Below are 20,181 nucleotides of genomic sequence, written 5' to 3' on the forward strand. Positions count from 1 at the left end.
GTGTTTCCCGGGTGTTTGGATGTGTATGTTGAGCAAAAAAAAAAAAAAAAGTGGTAGTAGGAAGGCAGGCTCAAACCCGTAGCGCGAAGGAGGAAAAGAATGGGGAAAAAAACCTGACGTCTTTGCAGTTACCTTAAGTGAGTTTTGTTTAAATTAAAGCTAGATAATCTAAAGAAGAGGATAACTTTATAAAATATCGGCGAAAAAAGCGACCCCCCCCTGTAGAAAAGTGCTTAGTGGAAGGTGAAAATATTAATGTTTTAACCCAATTTTTCGATATTTGTTGTATGAAAGGTCGAACTTTAAAACGATACTCATCTTGGTAAAATCCGTCACCTCTGTGGAAAGTTTTAGGCAAACATGCATACATACATACATACATACATACATACATACATACATACATACACCAATTATATATTGGTAACTAAAAATTTTCGATCTAAACCAATGAAAAATCTTGCCCTATATCTGAATATCCTTTATGTAAAATTCCAACTGTTTAGACCAGAAATTGTCGGAGTAATTTGGTAGAGACCGCAGATCTCAATTTTTTTTTTAATTTTGACCCCTATTATGACCTCTTAACATTTATTGTTTTGGACTCAAATAAAGTTATTAAGTTAGATCCATGTCCAAGAAACCTATATCTAAAATTTCAAGTGTTCAGACTGTAACGTGCATCCAGGAGATAAGCGCCCGCGTGTTTGCATGTTGTGTGGGTACGTGGGAGAGACGGATGAGGGGAAAAAGACTTACCTCGAGACCAGCTCAGCGTTACCGACCAAAAATAGAAAAGAAAGACCAAGATGGCGGCCGCCGTCTTTTGTAAATTATGATGTCTCGCAAAGTCACACGAATTCTCGGAATATGCAAATTTAGCCGGCCTAGAATGACGATAAAAGCGGGTGAGGGGAAAGACGTCGAGAGGGACGATTGAGTTGGCTGGGGAATCGTGTGGCTGTTGCTTCTTGTGCCGTGTGAGGATATTTTACCGTTGGTGGAATCCGTGCAGAACCGGTGTAAAAAGATTATTGAATTGCTGCAACATTTATAACATCTTTTCCTGAGCTTACCGTGTTAAAGAGAGAGTCGAGCGCCATCTTGAATTTTTCCTTACACATTTCTGTTACACAGACCCAAAATTGTCGGAGGAGTTTGGTAAAGTCCTCAAAAGTCAAATCGTTGAACTTTGACCCCTTAACAGCCAAATTTCTGGCTGAAAACCGATCAGAAAAAATTTCCCAAATCTCAGTACCCTGTATATCAAATTTCGAGTATGTAGACTAAAGATTAACAAAGTTGTGCGTAGGGAAATGTACACACACAGACACACAAACACGTTCACTTTTATAGATATACTAGCATGGGTGCCCGGCATTGCCCGGGTATTTGGAAATGTATGTCGAGCAAAAAAAAAAAAAGAAAAAATGTGGTCAATTTTTTTAACTTTGACCCCTATTATGACCCCTTAAAATTTATTGTTTTGGGCTCAAATCAAGTTATTAAGTTAGATCCATGTTCAATGAACCTATATCTAAAATTTCAAGTGTTTAGACCCAAAATTGTCCGAGGAGTTTGGTAGAGTTCTCAAAGGTCAAATCATTGAACTTTGACCCCTTAATCACCAAATTTCTGGCCGAAAACCAATCGCATCGATTTTCCCAAATCTCAGTACCCTGTATATCAAATTTCGAGTCTGTAGACTTAAAATTAACAGTTATTGTGTAGGGAAATATGCAAACACATATACACAGATATACACACAGACAGACAGACACTTTCACTTTTAGGTAAAAGTCTTAATCCGCACTAACGCTTTTCTAACAAGCCTCCCCACAAAACTGCTTCCACTGCATGCCCCTAAATCACTTTGAGAAGTGTAACTATTCATTAGATATATAACCTCTACAAACTAACCCTGTGGGGTCGCAGAAATACCTGGATTAGGACCCAGGCGCGGAGCAAACCCTCTCAGGGCTGATGGACCCAATAGATCTTCCCAGATCACCCGTCTAGGAGAAGGAAAACTCTGAAACTAAACCAAAGGGGAGGGAGGCCTCTCCAGTCTTGGATGACAACGTTCTTAGAGCTGGTGACTCAAACAAATTACCGGTCTGCAAACCTAAATTGCTTAAGGAGTAGATAGGCTCTGTCTATCGCCGGCTTCCATACTCCTTCTTTGCCTATTAGTCAGGCGCAGAGACACTATCACAAGTGGATCGAAAAAACACTTAGTGGTAGATCTTGTTTCTTGTCTAGGGCAATGAATGCCGTTCCCCCACTCCCGAAACATCCCACCCATCAAAACTGGGAACTTGGGAGTGCTTGAGTACCATACATGCCTGTGCAATTAGATTGGGGTGATCTTCTTCTGATGGGCTGAGGGTACCGGATTGACAGTTCCTGGCTGCTGTTTCCGACTGGTAGTACAGGGGCCCTAAGTCTTTGGTAGCGCTTAGAGCGGCTGCTCCATCAACAGTTGTATAATATCGGGATGTTTTAGTGCCATGTCGCGCATGGAAAGGGACCCTGCACTCATCCCCGATGGGCTTTCCTGAGGCCATAGTCCTAGTTGAAGAAAGGTCAGCTAATGGTCTACTTGTGTTGCATGTCTGATACCCTGCATAACCTCTTGTTCAGCTCCCCCTCACCTAACTGAAACTCTTTAAAAACATGATGACAGTACAATAAAAAAAATAAGCTTAAACCAGGCCTAGGGACAAACAAATCCAACTTGCCTCCTCCCTTGAGGCTTGCATTCACTAAAATCCATGGGCTTAGAACTAATTTAGCTGATGTTGAAGTATTTCTCCTAACAAATACCCCGGATATCTTAAGCCTAAGCGAGACTAACCTACACTCCTCCATCCCCTCTAACTACTTTAACATGCCTGGCTATCTCCGACTCTGCCGTAAGAACTTTGACAGACATATGCACAGACTTGGAGTCTACATTCGTAACACCCTCCCCCTGACTAGAGAAACAAACCTAGAAACGGACGATCAAGCCTTTATGTGCTTTAGACTAAACGTACAACATAACATACCTACTTTTATTTTCTCTACCGCTTTCCCTCGACCCAGGACTGCACCATAATAAATAAAGTCTCTGACAGCATAGACACAGCACTCTCCCTCGACACTAGCACATAAGTGCATGTATTTGGTGACTTTAATGTTCACCACAAAAACTGGCTTGGATTCTCTACTCACACAGATGCAGCGGGCAGCTCAACACATAGTTTCGCTATATCTCACTCCCTATCACAAATGGTTACATTTCCAACCTGTTTCCCTGACCAGCAAGAACAACATGCATCACTTCTAGATCTGCTTCTGACTACAGTTCCCGAGGATTGTATAACAAATGCTGACAGCACACGCGGGAACGCTGACCATGCAGTGATAATGGTAGAAATTGTCCTAAATTCTAGACCCAAAACTGAAGAGCCAGTGCTCAAAACAACGAGATATTATAAAAAGGCTAACTGGGAAGCCATCAGAGATCTTATCAGAGATGCCCCATGAGGAAATATTTTTTCTCTTCCTGCTGAACAGTGCGCAAATGAGACCACTGAATGGTTCAAATCAACAATTGAAGTACATGTTCCCATGCGGAAATTTTATAGCAAGCTCCACTCTCCCCAGTGGTTTACTTCGACTTGCGCAACTGCCATTTCTCAAAGGCAGCATGCATACCGCAGATTTTACTGACATAAGTCCAGTTCAAACAAACAAGTATATAGAAGCTAGAAGTAACGTTAAGAAAGAAATAGCGACAGCCAAGAGAGAATTTACTGACACCACTAAAAAACGCATCGAAGCACAAAAATTAGGAAATCGTGACTTCTGGAAAATCTACAACAATGTAGTAAATAATGGGCAATCAACAATTCCCCCACTAAGCAACAATCACGAGGTTGTTAGCTCAACAACTGACAACGCTAATATGCTTGCCAGCCGGTTTGCCTCGAACTCCACACAGGACCCTTCCAACCACCCCCTGCCTGACTTTCCTTTGCGGACAGATGCCACGCTAGACGATCTAAAAATCACCCCTGCTCAGGTACACGCTATCATAAAACAACCTTGACACTTCAAAAGCATGTGGACCTGATCTCATCCCAGCTGTGCTATTAAAAAAGTGGTCAGCCGAAGTAGCTCCAGTTCTCTCTAAACTCTACAACAAATGCCTTAATGAATTATGCTTTCCGGGCTGTTGGAAAACTGCTTCTGTGGTACCAGTATTCAAGAATTCTGGCAAAAGAACTGACTCATCAAATTATCACCCCATTAGCCTCCTCCCACTTTTCGCCAAAATATTTGCGACCAAAATTAACCATGCTCTAGTCCGGCACCTTACAGATGCTAAACTTCTGACTGACAAACAATATGGATTTAGACAAGCCCGTTCCACAGCTGACATCCTCACTGTAATCTCTGAACGTATATAGCATTCACTGGACAAAGCGGGGGAGGGCAGAGCGGTAGCTCTAGATGTATCTAAGGCTTCTGAGAGGGTATGGCATGAGGGTCTCCTCAGGAAAATTAAATCATGCGGTATCACTGGTAGAATACTTAATATAATTAAATCCTTCTTAGATAAGAGAAAAATCCAGGTTGTCCTCGACGGTCGTACATCTAAACAGTGTGATATAAATGCGGGAGTGCTTCAGGGGTCTATCCTTGGAGACCTCTATTGTTCCTGATATTTATTAATGACCTCCCCGACAAAACTGCCTCTGAGATGGGTATATACGCTGATGACACTACGCTCTATAACATGCATGACAGGAAAACAAATGAACACATAACTAAAGAAATGGCAAAAACACTAGAGGATGACCTCCAATCTGTAGTGAAATGGGGACATAAATGGATGGTCACATTCAATGCTGCCAAGACTAAACTGGTTTCCTTTAATAATTACAAGAAACCTTCTCTGCCACCAATAGCAATGGCCAGTGACTCCCTGTCTGAGAGTACATCTTTCAAACTCCTTAGCCTAACGTTCACAGGAAACATGAGTTGGAACAATTATATTGAAAACATTGCCAGGGCTGCTGCGAAAAAGGTAGGCTCTCTCTACTGTAATAGAAAACTACTGACATCTGAAAGTATCCTGTACTTCTATAAGGCCACCATTCGCCCATGTATGGAGTATTGTTGTCACATTTGGGCTGGTGCATCTGTTGCTAGTCTCTCGCTCCTAGACAAGGTTCAAAAGAGTCGCCAATCTGATAGGCCCTGAACTGGCATCTAAGCTTCAGCCTCTGTCACATCGACGAAACGTTGCACCCCTCTGCCTGTTCTACAAGTATGTTAAGGGTGAATGCTCTGACGAACTGCAGACACTTGTGCCCCCATGACGTAGACACCCTCGACAAACTCGACAGGCAGCTAAATCCCACCCCCACACAGTAGAGATCCCTAGATGTAAAATATCTTTCTACTCCAGTAGTTTCTTCCCCAGAACCGCTAGACTCTGGAATTCCATTCCAGGTCCCTGCTTCCCTAACTGTACTGACATGCAGAAGTTCAAATGTAACGTGAACTGACATCTTGCTGCCCAAATCCCAACATAGTGCGCCAGTAGTTGCTGCCCCTGATAGTAGCCCCCTACACCAAAGTGGCAATGCGCCTTGTTTGGGGTTAAAATGTAAAAAAAAAAAAAAAAAATTTAGATGTGTGTGTGTGTGTGTGTGTGTGTGTATATATATATATATATATATATATGTATATGTATGTAAAGAGTTTTTATTTTCTTTTGCTTCCCTTGTTTGATATTATTTTTATACTTGTGAATGCATGCGCTATCCTTGATGGCTGCCTGTGTGAGACACTATAGCGATACCACCATTAGTAGATAAGATAAAGGAAAATGAATCCACAACATTGGGATCAGCAGAGCTGTTGAACAGGAGACATGAGGTCTGACACAAAACAAAGAAATAGTTTGAGGTGATACTGATTCTTTGTTAGGATATTTTTTACCATGAAGTTCTTTTTGAGTAACTTGGTGGATATTCACTTTAAAGAAGTTGATTTTGAACTTTCATTATTTCTGATCTTCATAAATAACACCCTGATGCAATTGTGTCTGAGATGGGTATATTTACTGATGACAACATGTTCTATTCTTGATATATGAGAAAATCGAACACACATACATATATTCATAGCAATGGCTGAAACCATAGAAAATGACCTTCAGTTTCTAGTGGAATGGGACCCATAAATGAAGAGTTAAATTTAATGCTACTAAAACAAAGCTCCTTTCCTTTAATAATTATAAGGAACTTTTATAATCATCAATTGCCATGGCTAATAGCACCCAACCTGAGAGTCCAATATTAAAACCACTCTGCCTAGTATTCACAGGTATCATGAATTGAAATAAATATATAAAAGATACTGTCAAGTTTGTTGCAAAGAATGTGGGCTCCCTTTGCCCAGCTAGAAAACTTCTCACATCTGCCAGGATCCTATATCTCTAAAAAGCAACTATTCACCCATGCATGTCATATTTGGTGCACCAACTACTAATGTCTCTCTCTCTTGTGGACACTTTTTTTTTTTTTTTTACATAGGCATCACCACTTATCAAGGCCAAAAGGCCACTCGAGGATAAGGGTTAAAGAGTGTACAGTAAAAATTGGACAATATGGTAACCGTTAGTAATGGAGATTTGGTAAATTTGTTAACTTATATGGAACGGCTCATCAAAAACTTGTTTATGTTAGACTTGAAGACAAACCATATTGTAGTCAGCTAGAAAGCAGAAAAACGGAAGACAATTCCATAGGCGTGCAGTTCTAAGAAAGAAGCTTTGTTCATGGAATCTACGTTTCGGTTTAGGCACAGATAAAGAGTGGGGGAAATTAGTGATAGTGTTTTCTGCTAGACGGGTGTTTCTTTGTGAAAGTTTGGCGAGGGGGGGGACCATAGAATGGAGCTCAGCCTAGCACTTGCCATGAAAATAACGATAAAGCAGAGACAAACTCACAACATCTCTTCTGTGAGAAAGAGGTTGCAGGGAAGAGAAAAGGATTTCTCCCCTGTAAATACCCACGACCAACCCGACTAGCAGTAAAATCCCACACATTCATCATAGAGGACCCCTATATGCTGGAAAATATTCTACTCTAATAACCTCTTCCCTCTAACCACTTACCTTTAGAATTCCCTCCTGCTTTTTTTAATTCGAATTTATCAAAATGCAGAATTTTAAATGTAATGTGAACAAACATCTTGCTGCTGAACTCCCTATTTAGAATGGCTCTATAAATCTGGCTCCTTATTACAGTAGGTACTTATGTGTAAGTGGCAATATTCCTTGTTTGAGGTGAAAAAAAAAGAGAAATAGAAATTGTTATCGTTGCGATATGAAGTCGGATAAAAAGCAAACTTTTTTTTGCCAACCAGCTGAGAGTGAACGAGATTTGTGACGAGATTTTCCCATGCAGTCGTGTTTTCATTCCACCACGACTACCATAATGACAGCTGTTTAGCTTTGACGCTCACGTTCGTTTGCGGCGAATTTTTCTGACATTTTTGCTTATTTACCAGAGCCATGGATCGTACAACGGTTTACTTACATTCTCAGGTTATTATTTAAGATCATTTGGGGATAAATAGACATTGAATTGACTCGAGAAGCCGGCCATAACAAAATTTGCCAAATGATCGGTAAGTCTATCTCTCTTTCTCGTTTTTTCATTCGTTCGTCGATGGCGATATTTTTTTTTCTTGCATTTTACAAGCAATAATCGTATATAAAATGTTTTTTCATTCAGCATTTTAACTCGTGATTAAACTGCAAAGTTATATCAATCGTGTTTCATTTATAATTATTTATGGTACTTTATTTATTTCTCAGTAGATCGGCATTCTTGAAAAGTTTTGCCATTTAAAAAAAAATAATGGTTTAAAAATAAGCGTAGAAAAATGTCTTTAAAAAAGCTTTGTGGTTTATTTTATGGTTAATGCTTAGAAATCAGAGTAATTTAAAATTAAATCTCATTTAATAACAATGTGTATGGTATTGTCTTAAAAGTTTCAACACTTTAAACGCCAAAGAAAATCATTTAATATCCTGATGATGCGATCTATGATCGAAGTGTGATTGCATTCGTGTTTAATCATTAAAACTTTCATTTGTAAACAAGTTTAGAAAAAGTCTAAACAAGAAATAATTAAACCCAGGATCACACTTTTCTACTTAAAAGTCCTTTAACTAGAAAATTATGAACTTAAGTTATCATTCGTTCTTAGCTAGCCCTTTTGTGATCTTGTTTATAAAAGTTGGTACTAGTGCAGAGAGTGATCCGGACGTAAATAATAACGATATTATTTAAAAAGCCATTCTTAACACGGGGAGGGGAGGGTGTTTTATACCTATTCTATACTTCAACCTTACAATTGAATAAAATATATATCATAAAACTTTAATTAAACTTGGAAATACGATTAAAAAAAAATAATAAAGAATTGTTGAACTTTTAGGTGCTAGTGCAGAGAGTGATCTGCAGTCTGCACTATTATTATATGTCTGGCAGTGTTCTTAAATATGTTTTGTACAGAAATTCATCCGATAAGTATTGAAAAAATCCAATCTTAAAAATAGTCTTTCTCTCTCATAGATAAAAAAAAAGAAGAATTTTTACAAGGGAATATTTTACTTTACATCACCCGAGGGAAATAATAATATCTCAGCAAATCATTTCTTCTTAAAAAAAAACCCCAGATTTATTGTCATTATGCTCAGTGATAGCATTCGACTACAGATTGAATGATTCCCTATTCAAACCCGGGTGTACCTAACCATTTTATTTTAATTTTTTCTTATTAATGAGTTCAATTTACGATAAAAGAAGAGATACCACTTAAAATCACAGCAAATCATTTCTTAGTTTGCATATTTTAAAACTAAACATTAATCAAAAGTTGCTTTTCTAGGGCATTCATCGTCCAACCCAAATATCAACTGATGTGATATTGTAAACAAACACAAATGAAATTTGATGAAAACGTTATAATTATTTTTTTTTTTTTTGCGAATTAGTCCACCAGACAAATTATTCCTCATAATAATAATCAATGGAAGATTGATTCTATAATAATACATACGCAATCTGCATAAATTAAAATATTTTAATAAAATATTTTAAATTTACGTTTAAACGTATTGTACGACCAAGCAACACTGGGTGGCCAGCTTGTCAGTTCTAAATGATGGTCTTCTTGAGGTTGAAGTTTCAATCCACAGGCAATACTAAGAGTAAAATTAGAAGTTACTTAAAACTTCTACTCAATCAAACCTGGTAGAATGAGAGAAAGGTATCCCTATGGATTCCTTTGAAATTTCGTACAAGTTGCACTAATATTCGACAAGATACACAAGAAGAACGGTTGATGTTACATAGGCCAAAACAGGAATTACCGCTTATGTAATAATCCCATGGATGACCCTCTGTCTCCCCTCCAATATACACTCCTATACAAAAACCCTAACTATACCTATTGCTAGATGTCTCATTCATATCTTGTTACCGAACACATCCCTCCATGTGATGAAAAGTGTTAGGCTTCGAAATGTCTAGCATAAAGAACTTTCATAATCCCCGCACATTGTATTATATTCCTTGATTACAATTTGATCAATAAATCTATAAGCATAAATATATATTTTTTCTATGATCAACATCTTTTCCTCTTATATATACATAAAGTTCTTTCAATAAATTTACAGACTTTTTTCGTATAGGCACTTTTATTGATAGTACACACATCAAAGTTTAGTTCTCTTCGAAGTAATCTCCTCAAAAACTGATCCTCAATTCATGCAAGATGGTCCAAAAGCAGTCTGAAGCATTCCATAGGTTTCTGTGGCATTTTTTCTAAGTTTAAACAGAATTTTATTGCATATCGTTCTTCTAAAGTGTCCTTATGTTCAGATTGCATTTTTGAAATTCACCATCTGTGACAATCAGGCTTTAGTAAGGTGTATTCCAATTCCTGCTATAGCTGTTCATTTGAACCTGAAATCATAACAATTGGTCAGTCGTCTCATAAGATGTATAGCAATAAAATACTGAATTTTTTAGATTTGGGACAATTTTAAATACCTCTACAAAAAAAGTCTGGAAACTAATTGGAAACACCGTGTGTGTGCGTGTGTGTGTGTGTGTGTGTATATATATATATTAAAAACAGACAAAAGTTATATAGTAGGTCAAATAATACAATTTTTTTTTAAATTTAAAAGCAATGTGTATGAGCATGTCTTAAAAGTTTTGGCAATTCAACCTAAAAAAGAAAAAATATTTTGATGGCTTGATGAAATTTGTGATCCAAATTTGATTTCCATTATATTCTCATTTACTAAAAAGTTTAGAAATAGGCTGGCAAAAAAAAAAAATGGGAACTTGTGCATTTTAGGTTTGAGAACAATTCACCAATTCCAAGTATGGTAACAATTTTATAACTATCTACCTGGAAGTCCTTATTACTTGCACCCTCATGAGAACAAAGTTAGACACAAAGTCAGTTTTAATGTGGGGAAAATTCAGTTACCTAAAAATGGGCACTATGGATTGGGATAAAAAAAACATGCCTCAGTCAAGAAGGATTTTTCCATCAATGATTGAGGACAGGAAAGATGAAGTGTGCAGTATCAGAATACGTACTACACGTTGCTCCTAGCCAAAAGCTGTAGGTTTAATAAGCAAAAGATTTTGTTTAAATCAGACTTGCTTCTTTTTATCAATTTTCTTATTTTGTTCTAGCTGGGGGTGAAGCATCCTACTGGATACCAGACATTCACTCACTATCTCATACATTCCAACCAAGAGGGCTTTTTAAGATTCTAATCGTCTTTTTAAGTGCAATTGTTTGTATTTCTCTTGCACTTGATTCACTGAGTATATTTGCAGGTAGTTTTTGAATTTTTTTTTCATGAATCCGGTTGCTCCTGTAATTACTAAAATTAAGATTCCAGTTGCTTTTCATGTTGTATGTAATATCTTGGTATTTTGTTATCTTTTCTCTCTCAGCTCTGTTTAACCCCGCATCAAAGGAGACACTATCTTGCTTCTTTCTCCATCTTGTCCCATATCATTATGTCAGGTTTAATAGTGCCATTTTTTTTAGGTACGTAGTTGGAGGAATTGCAATCATAGTGTATGACTTATTTCTTACTGTTTTTTTTATATTTTTATATATGTATGTGCCTATGCACATCATTATTAAATAAGATTAAATTTTTATTTTGATTATTCAGATTACTGTTCTCATCTGGAATATTATTTTCACAACGTTTCGGTTGATTTAACCTTCTTTTGGCAACAAATCATTATAGAGGAAACTTTGATTCAAGACTATTGAGTTGTCTTCTGTTTCTAGTTTAAAAACTTGTTTTCTCAACTCTGTAAGCTATCTTTCATATTTCTGACAGTTTTTATATTGAGGACATCTGGTTTTGAAAGTTGTTTTTCAATTCAATTTGGCAAAAATCAAAACAATCATTCCTCACTTTCCATGGTGGTAGAAATTTATACAGAAAAGGATACAGTAACCCAGCACCTGTCCAAATTCACCTTGAATTGTGTTGTTGGTGCATTTATAACTTCATTTTGAAGTCTATTCCAAGGTTCAGAAATTCTGATTAAGAAAGTTGCCCTATTTCAATTCAATCAAAATCAGCGGTGAAATAGTTTCTGGTAGTGTCCACCTAAACCTCTTTCTGGTGTAGGAATAAATAGGTCCTGAAGTATATCATGATCTCCATTGATGAGATTGTAGACCAAAATGAAATCACCACATAATCATTGGCACTCAAGGGAGAAAAGGTTAAGCTTTTTGAGTCAGTTTTCATTAGGTGAATCTGATAGACCCTGTACCATTTAAATAGCCAGTCTTTGAACTCTCTTCAGATGCTGGATATTACATATTAGACATAGATAAGAGGCCGGGAAACTATATTCTAACAGTGGTCTGTTGAGGGAGACATAAAGAGAGAGAAATCCTTCGAAAGTGAATTTGCAGAAAGAACATCATATGAGCAATAGAATTTTCTTTGCTTTGTTAGCAGCCTGAATGCAATGTTTAGATGGCTAGATCTTTTGTCTTGTCATTGCTGAAAGTAAAAGCAGAGTCCAAAGGAGAACCCACTGCAATATGGCAGCATTTATTGACATTAAGATCAGAGTCAGTTGAATGCAATGGACCATTTCCAGGCATTTTGAAGGCATGCTTTTGCCTTATCTTGAGCACTTTCAATCTTCATGGTCCCGATCAGAAATTAATTTTCATTTGCTGTTTTTTTTTAGTTTGTTTTATCATTTTCATCTCTAGTTTTAGTGTGAGAAAAACTAGTGTAATTTAATCTGTTATTTATGTATCTGTATATTTATTTAAAATAAGGGTATTTCATTCTGCAGTGGCATCATACATATATATTCTGTATGCTTTATTTTACTGTATACTTTAAAAAATAGTGATATTTGCCAATATAGAGATGATACATTACATATAAAAGGAACTCAAACAAAATCAAAGTTGAAAAGCTATAACAAAAAATGTGTAAAAAATTTAGGCCTAAGAATCAGAGTACATAAAAATAACACACTTCTTTGATATGACTTTCAACTTGGATAAAAATACATATGCACCATATTTAAAAGATAATGCCAATACAATACAAATACACTAAAATCCAACAATACTCCATCCATTATGAAACATATTCCCAGTTCTATTGAATAGGAATAACTTTACTATTGAAAAAGTATTTAAGAACTTAAGTAATGTCTACAAAATAATGTGTATTTCAAAAGTGAAGTTAAATAGAACAAGATATCCAACATAAAAGAAATGGAAAAATGATTTAGTTGGTTGAAAACTAAACTAGATAAGAAATTATTAAATCTTATCGATAGATATTTTTCATTAACTGGCTCTGTTATGATTAGATCGACAAGAGAACTGGAAACAATGGGTGGGATGAGCAAAACATTAATGGAAATTGATTTCCCATGAAGGTGGCTTTTAAGTTCTAGAAGTTTGGAGTGTTTATCCTTAATGCTGAAAAGAGGGACCTGATAAAAAGTATCTACATTAAAAGATGGAGTTCTGGGTTTTTGCTTATATTTTGATTTGAAATTTGTCATATCACAATTGGAAGATTTGTGGATGAAGTCATTGGAGGAGTTGATGACAAAATTGGTTTATTGAGAAAAATATTTTCTGTAAAGTTAAAAGCAAATTTTGTTTTATAATGTATAAGTCAAGTTTTAGGATTACTAAAAGAAAACCTCCATTTATCTCTATCATCTTAGAGAAGTTATATGTTAGTGATGAAATGAGTTGGTATTTTTTTTAGAAGAAAAACAATATCTAATTGGTATGGGCAAGATAAACATAAAGAAGGTTGGAGGTCACATTGACCGACACATTGTGGGAATAACATTTAAAATGAGAACAGTAGTCTGAATAATCCAATACGAAAAAAAAAAAATCAATTATTATTTGCTAAATAAAAAAATTGATTGTTTACAATTTGTCTGGAGATATGGGATGTGTGTTCCCAATAAATTTCTATATATATATATATATATATATATATATATATAGTCCTGGTCAAAATCATGACCACTTAAGAAAGTATGCATTTACACATATTATCGAATTTTTAATCAAACAAATGGTTGAAACCATTACCAAAAGGGAAAATATGATGGAAAAAAATGAAATCTACCTCATTCGAAACCTTAACCCTGATCTAATAATTATTTTAAAAAAAAAAACAAACATTTTCACCTGGTCAAAATGATAAGACCACTTTAATAAAATCGGCTAGTTTTGAAAAAATGAATATGAAAAGCTTTCTATGTTACTAAAAGCAACTTGTTAGTGGATAAAAAAACATCTTACTAAATTATAAATGGCAAAAGGGAAACCATTATCAGAGTTTGAGAGAGGAAGGATCTTTGAGCTTAATAGGGGTGGACTCTCCCATAGACCCATTGCAAACGAAGTGAATCGTAGCAAAGCGGTCATCACAAATTTTTTTAAGAAATCCAGATCAATATGGGCACAAAATGAGTCCAGGTCGACTCCAAAAAATAACCCCATCACTGGATTGCCGTATCAGAAGTTAAAAAAAAAAACTCCAGTATGAGCTCAAGTCGATTGAAAAGCCAAACAGCAGCAGAATGTAGTCCTAAAACCATCAGAAGGCATCTGAAAATGAAGGGGTTCAATCATTTAAAGCGACTGCAGAAACCACGTCTTCTTGAACAGCACAAAACTAACCGACTTAAATATGCCGCCAAATACCAGACTTGGGATGAAGAGAAGTGAGAAAATATCATTTTCTCTGATGAGAAAAAGTTTAATCTAGATGGTCCAGATGGATTTCAACACTATTGGCATGATAAAAATTTGCCCAAAGAGACTTTTTCAACTTGGCATAGTCTTTAATGATCTGAGGTGCTTTCTCGTCAGCTGGGACCCTAAAGTTGCAAGTAGTGAAAGGGCGGCAAACATCATTGAAGTACATTTCAATGCTTGAAAATGCTTCTATCAGGACTGAAGGTCCACGTCTGTGTGGAAGAAATTGCGATACACACTTCTCGACAAGCACGAGAATACTTTTCTTTTAAATAATATAGAATGGTTAGATCATCCAGCATGTTCTCCAGACCTCAATCCCATTCAAAATCTTTGGGGATGGATGGCAAAAGAAGTGTTCAAGGATGGAACCCAGTCTGATTCGATAAAGGAACTTTCTGATTCAGTTTTCAGTACATGGGATAAAATTCTTTCGCAACTGATAAAAAACTTAGTTGCAAGCATGCCGAAGAGAATTTTTGAAGTAATTCGTAATAATGGAAGCTATACTAAATACTGAGACCCTTTTTAGTAATTTATAATTGCCTTTTGTTAGATAAATTATCAGTGGTCTTATCATTTTGACCAGGTGAAAATGTTTGTTTTTTTAAAAAATAATTATTAGATTAGGGTTAAGGTTTCGAATGAAGCAGATTTCATTTTTTTTTCCATCATATTTTCCCTTTTGGCAATGGTTTCAATCATTTGTTTGATTAAAAGTTTGATAATATGTGTAAACGTGTATTTTCTTAAGTGGTTTCACCAGGACTGTATGTATATATATATATTTATATATATATATATATCCCTCAACCTCTGTTAGCACTCCTCTGACTGACCCCCCTTACACTACTAAGTGAAGACTCTGAGAAAAGAAAAACAAATGTTTTTATCTTCTTTTCTGTTCAAACAAATTATTTTCAAAGGTTTTGGCTCCCCATAAAAATAAATCAATAAGCTTGAATAATTTGAATGATGTATTATCTTGAACTAACCTGGAAAAAAATGACACAAAAGAAAGAATTGTACATTTATAAAGAGAAAAGGTTATTTTGTTTATATCTAAGTTTTATAAAAAATCGTAAGTTGAAATGGAAGAGAATTACCTATTTAGTGTTTTAAACCAGTCTAGTCTCTGATACTGAGTAATAACCAACCTACTTTCATCCTTATTACATTTGATGTCACTATTTTGTTTGTGTATAGCCTAGTATCCATATCACATGACCAATTGTCAACAAACTTTGTTAAAATACCAGTCATGATCTTGCAAAGAACTGATTTAATTTTTTAATAACTAGGTTATGGTTACAAAAAATTTGTAAGTCACTTTTGGCGATAACTTTGGATCTTATGTTTCTGGATTTTTAGATGAGGATTGATAATTCATATTTCGATTACTGTTTTTCATCTTATTTTCACAACATTTAGTCCATCTAACCTCTGATGTTCTTGCAGTGTATCATGTAAAAGTCTGGAATCTTTCAGTCAGACTTTAGAATCTGTACAGGATTTCAAACAGAACCTTTTATTTAATTCACATGGAGTAGCATGCTCTCATTCCGTCAACAATAACTGGATAGAAGTCTTAAGTAATCTGTAATTATATTTTGAGTGTTGCCCACACTGAAGATTGAACCTTCACCTTCCAGAAGAGTGTAACTTACAACTGAATTTTACCAAGTACTTCATTATATCACCGGTTCATACAGAAAGATTCTTGAATTCGCCAAAATACACCTTGATAAAGTTAAAGGTTACATTGACCGAAATGTTGATGAGAAAAATAATTTGAAGAACTCAAATAATATGAATTTTAGATCTGTTCATTGAAGAGACTTACTACTTGACCCACATAGTAACCAATGAAACCCTGTATTTTATATGAATTTCACGTTGATCTTGAAATATTCGGCCATGGTTGACATTTTGGCATTCAATTTCCAATTTTTTGAAATTTGATGCACAGATCTGATAGTCTTTGATAATAGCCACTATGCAAAAAGTTTCAGCCTGATCCAATAGTTTTTGAGTCATCAACATTTTCATAATTTCAGGAATACTTTTAGGGATGCAAGATGCACCTCTAAATATTAATAGTAAACAAAAATGTAACGCATAAGGAAAAACAAAACCTCTTTTATTAAGACAACAACAAAAGGATTTGTTTTAGTAGCAGACAGTTTGATGGTGTCGAAGTGAGAAAAATGAAAAGTTGAACATTCTTTCAGTTGTCGAAGGTCAGCCAGCAGTTATCTTTAATCGAAGATTGTCAGTGATGGTGAGTCCAGTCGACAGACACAGGCGAGAGAGAGAGAAGAGATCTTTGTTTAACCTTTCCAAGGTTTTCTCTGCTGACTGATTGTGTTTCTCAAAGGAGTTAAAAAAGTTCCTTAGGAAACAGATGCCCTGCAAGCTGATTGGTCAGTATGTGTTCAAATTTGCTTAGCAGAGACATTCATTCATGAAAGAAAATAAGTTTATTTTATTTCTGACCACTGCATACTTCACGCAGTATGAAGAAGTAAGGTCCAGAGAAGATTTTGGCCATTCTTATGTTGTCAGATCGAAGTCTGCAATCTCACGATTGACTTATGTTTTTGTTGATCTTAGTAACATCATTGTAAAGTCCTGTCACCCAACTTTGGGCTTATCCACAAATCAAAGTTTTCCAATCATCCTGAACCTGAGCAAGCTTCTTCAATTGCCCATGTGTTACATTTTCAATAATAAAAGGTTCTTTATATATATGTGAGATGTTTATGCACATGTCTCTTTTATTCTCACTTCTTTTATCGTTGCTTCTTTTATTTGCTTTTCTGCTTCTTTTCATTGTTGTAGTTTTGTCTAGTAGTTAGAATAAGCTTCTTTTCATGTAGGAAAGACATAAGATGATGTTTGTTGAGAGCTTTCTTAAAGGTTTTACTTTTGAGAGAATTGACTCAGGGGAGAGAGACTAATGTTCTTTTAACTAATTATTTAATTAACTGAAATAAGTGACATATGGGCAGTAATATCAAAGTAACATTTCACAATTAGTGATTATCAAAGTTTTTTTTGCAACATTACTCGCAGTGTTTCTAATATGTGCTTCCACAGATTTACTGATTTGAAAACTTTTATTTTCTCTGTGCTAAAAAAAAAACATGACGTCATTCGTTATCTTTGGTTTATCTATGCCATTTAGCGTTGACCTTACATATCAGCCATTCTTGATTCAATCCAGGAAATGATTCTGTTTAACAGATTTGGGTTATTAACATGCATTCAGTGGGACTCTTGTCAAAATCAACACTAACTTAATTGCTATTTATGTAGGGTTCCTAATATGTAATACATGTATGACCAGTCTTCTCCACATCTGCCTACAGTCTATGATGCCAGATTAAACATGCGTTTGACATTCTTTATTCTGATTGTAGTCTGGCTAGAGAGGATGGTTTTCAGCCTAGTAACTTCCAAAAGAATTTTACTTTCACTAGATATCATGCATCCACCAACTCAGCATTTCTTAAGCTTTTTACTCCTGCATAACCCTTAAAACACAGTATGTCTTAGAGAATCCTTGCGCAAAAATATTGCTTACACGACGTTGGAGTCAAACATAACATAAGTAGATTGCTGAAGGCATCCCATTAACAAAAATATTACACATTTACAACATAAGCACATTGATATAGCTGTTCCTGTTAGTTTATGGAAGTTAAGTGACATTGAGTATGGTCAGTACTAAATAGGTAACTATTTGAGAATACCAGGTGTTGTATGTGGGAGAGTTCTCTGTTTATGCTGGCATGTTTTTTCAGTTATTTTGGACATTGCCACTAGACTCGAGTAATGCCATTTCATATGTAGTTTGGGATTGCGCAACCCTTGTTTAACAATAGATATTCAACACAGATACCCTAATTGGCAGTATCTCATCACTGCTGGTTTTATATTGTAGGAAAAGTAAGTATTTCATCCCCTGCAGAGTTTCTGAATTTACCACCTTACAAAAATAGAAAAAAATTATAAATTCTAGGGTAGGTCTGACTTTAAAGTGAGAGAATTGTGTTAAACAGAAATTGAATTCATACACATGTAATCACAGCAGAAGCTGCACTTCAGTGCACCACTTGCAATCACCCACCCATAAATAAGCGCATCCTGCTAAACCGAAGGAGATATAAGAAAATCTATTATAAATTCTACTTTGAACATAACCTCACCATATTGTTTGAAAGTGTACCTGTCACAAGAGTAGACCGCTCTCTTTCCATCAACTATAGAAGAAATGTTAATTTGTGTTATTCTTAGTTATTATTGCCTGTAGTAAGGATTGAACCTTCAATCTCTAGAAAACTGTCAGTTTTTTTTTCTCCTTGGGAGTCACTTCATATCAACACTCTAAGGCCACTCAAGGATAAGGTTTAATGAATGTAAGTAGGTAATATAGCAATCGCTAATGGTGTAAATTGGGTAGAATTTGATTATTTATGGGATGGCTCAACAAGAACTTGTTTACTTTGGATTTTAAGGTTACCAGTTCGTATTCAATCGGGAAGCAGGCCAACGAAACAGTGTTCCACAAGTGGGCAGTTCTGGGAAAAAAGCTTTATTCATTCGTTTAGATTTACGATTATGCCATCTGTCCAATGGATCAAATAAATAGTTCAGTTAGAAAATCTGTACAAGATCCGGAGTTCAGTATTAAAATTCTCAAGTTTTAAAACTTTTTAGATAAGGATTAATAAATTTGGATTATTTGGATTATGGTTCTTACCTAGGATGTTATTCTCATGATGTCTCCACTGATATTACCTGCAACCTTCTTCATGTGTATGTTCTCAGATTTTAGAATTATGAACTTTAGAATGGAATCCTTTATTTAATTTATAGATTGCTCTTGTTTCATCAGCCATAATCAGGCAGTTCTTAATTATGTTCTTAGTATCACCCATACTGAGGATTGAACCTTCCATCTCCAGAAGACTAAAATGGATAAAAGTGTTGTTATAATCAGTTCTCAGTGATAACTGAGAAGTGATTATAACTTAACACTTTTATCCATCGTGTCATGCGTTTATTACTTAAGACTTCTACTTAGTTGTAGATTAAATAAAGGGTTGTTTGAAATTTAGTATAGATTCCAAAGTCTGACGAAACACATAAAGAAGGGTGTAGGTTATATTGTTCGAAACGTTGTGAGTATAATAACCAAGATGAGAACAGTAGTTTGATTTGTTATTTGTTTACATTTTGTGTCTATTTTTGTGATAAGTGTACGCCTGCTTGTCCTGTAATTGGTTGCAAATGTATGTACTCAAAGCATTTGCCCTATTTTCTTGAAGTGGGCGTGGAGGGAGTGGGTAAGTGATAACTTCTGCTGCTGTTGATTCTTAACAATTGTACTTTCTATCATAAACTTAGACAAGATACCACACCCTTAATAGCCACGTAGGTTGATCATTTTGAATTCTCACAATCAAAGCTTTTCATTTCACTAGTTTTCTATTTTTCTTATGGCAGACAATTCTTCATATCTTTTCTGGTTTATTATTTTTCATTTTTATTTATTTATGTATTCTTTTAGAAAGATTTAGCAGGCATAATTGGCACATACTTTCCCCCCCGCCCCCATTACACTAGAATTTGTTTTATTCATTTTTAAAAAAATATTTTTCTGATTATTATTATTATTATTATTTCAGATAATAAAAGAAATGAAAATAAATACTACTGGATACTCTAACCATTATGCCAAATAGGCTTGTACAATATTCAACAGTCTGCTATCCATATCTT

The 20,181-nt window shown here is 35.4% G+C and overlaps 1 protein-coding gene across 1 annotated transcript in view; it reads left to right on the forward strand.

The window, feature by feature from the left end:
* Positions 1-7,454: 7,454 nt before the first annotated feature.
* The window catches only part of LOC145261018 (uncharacterized), a 174,720-nt gene continuing 161,993 nt past the window's right edge, over positions 7,455-20,181 (forward strand). Inside the window, exon 1 of the mRNA XM_080119144.1 lies at positions 7,455-7,692. The gene's annotated coding sequence lies outside the window, so the exon portion shown is untranslated. The remainder of the gene's footprint in view (positions 7,693-20,181) is intronic.

This window comes from Euprymna scolopes, chromosome 37 (genome assembly GCF_053919585.1).
Source record: "Euprymna scolopes isolate OS-2025 chromosome 37, ASM5391958v1, whole genome shotgun sequence".
Taxonomy (NCBI): domain Eukaryota; kingdom Metazoa; phylum Mollusca; class Cephalopoda; order Sepiida; family Sepiolidae; genus Euprymna; species Euprymna scolopes.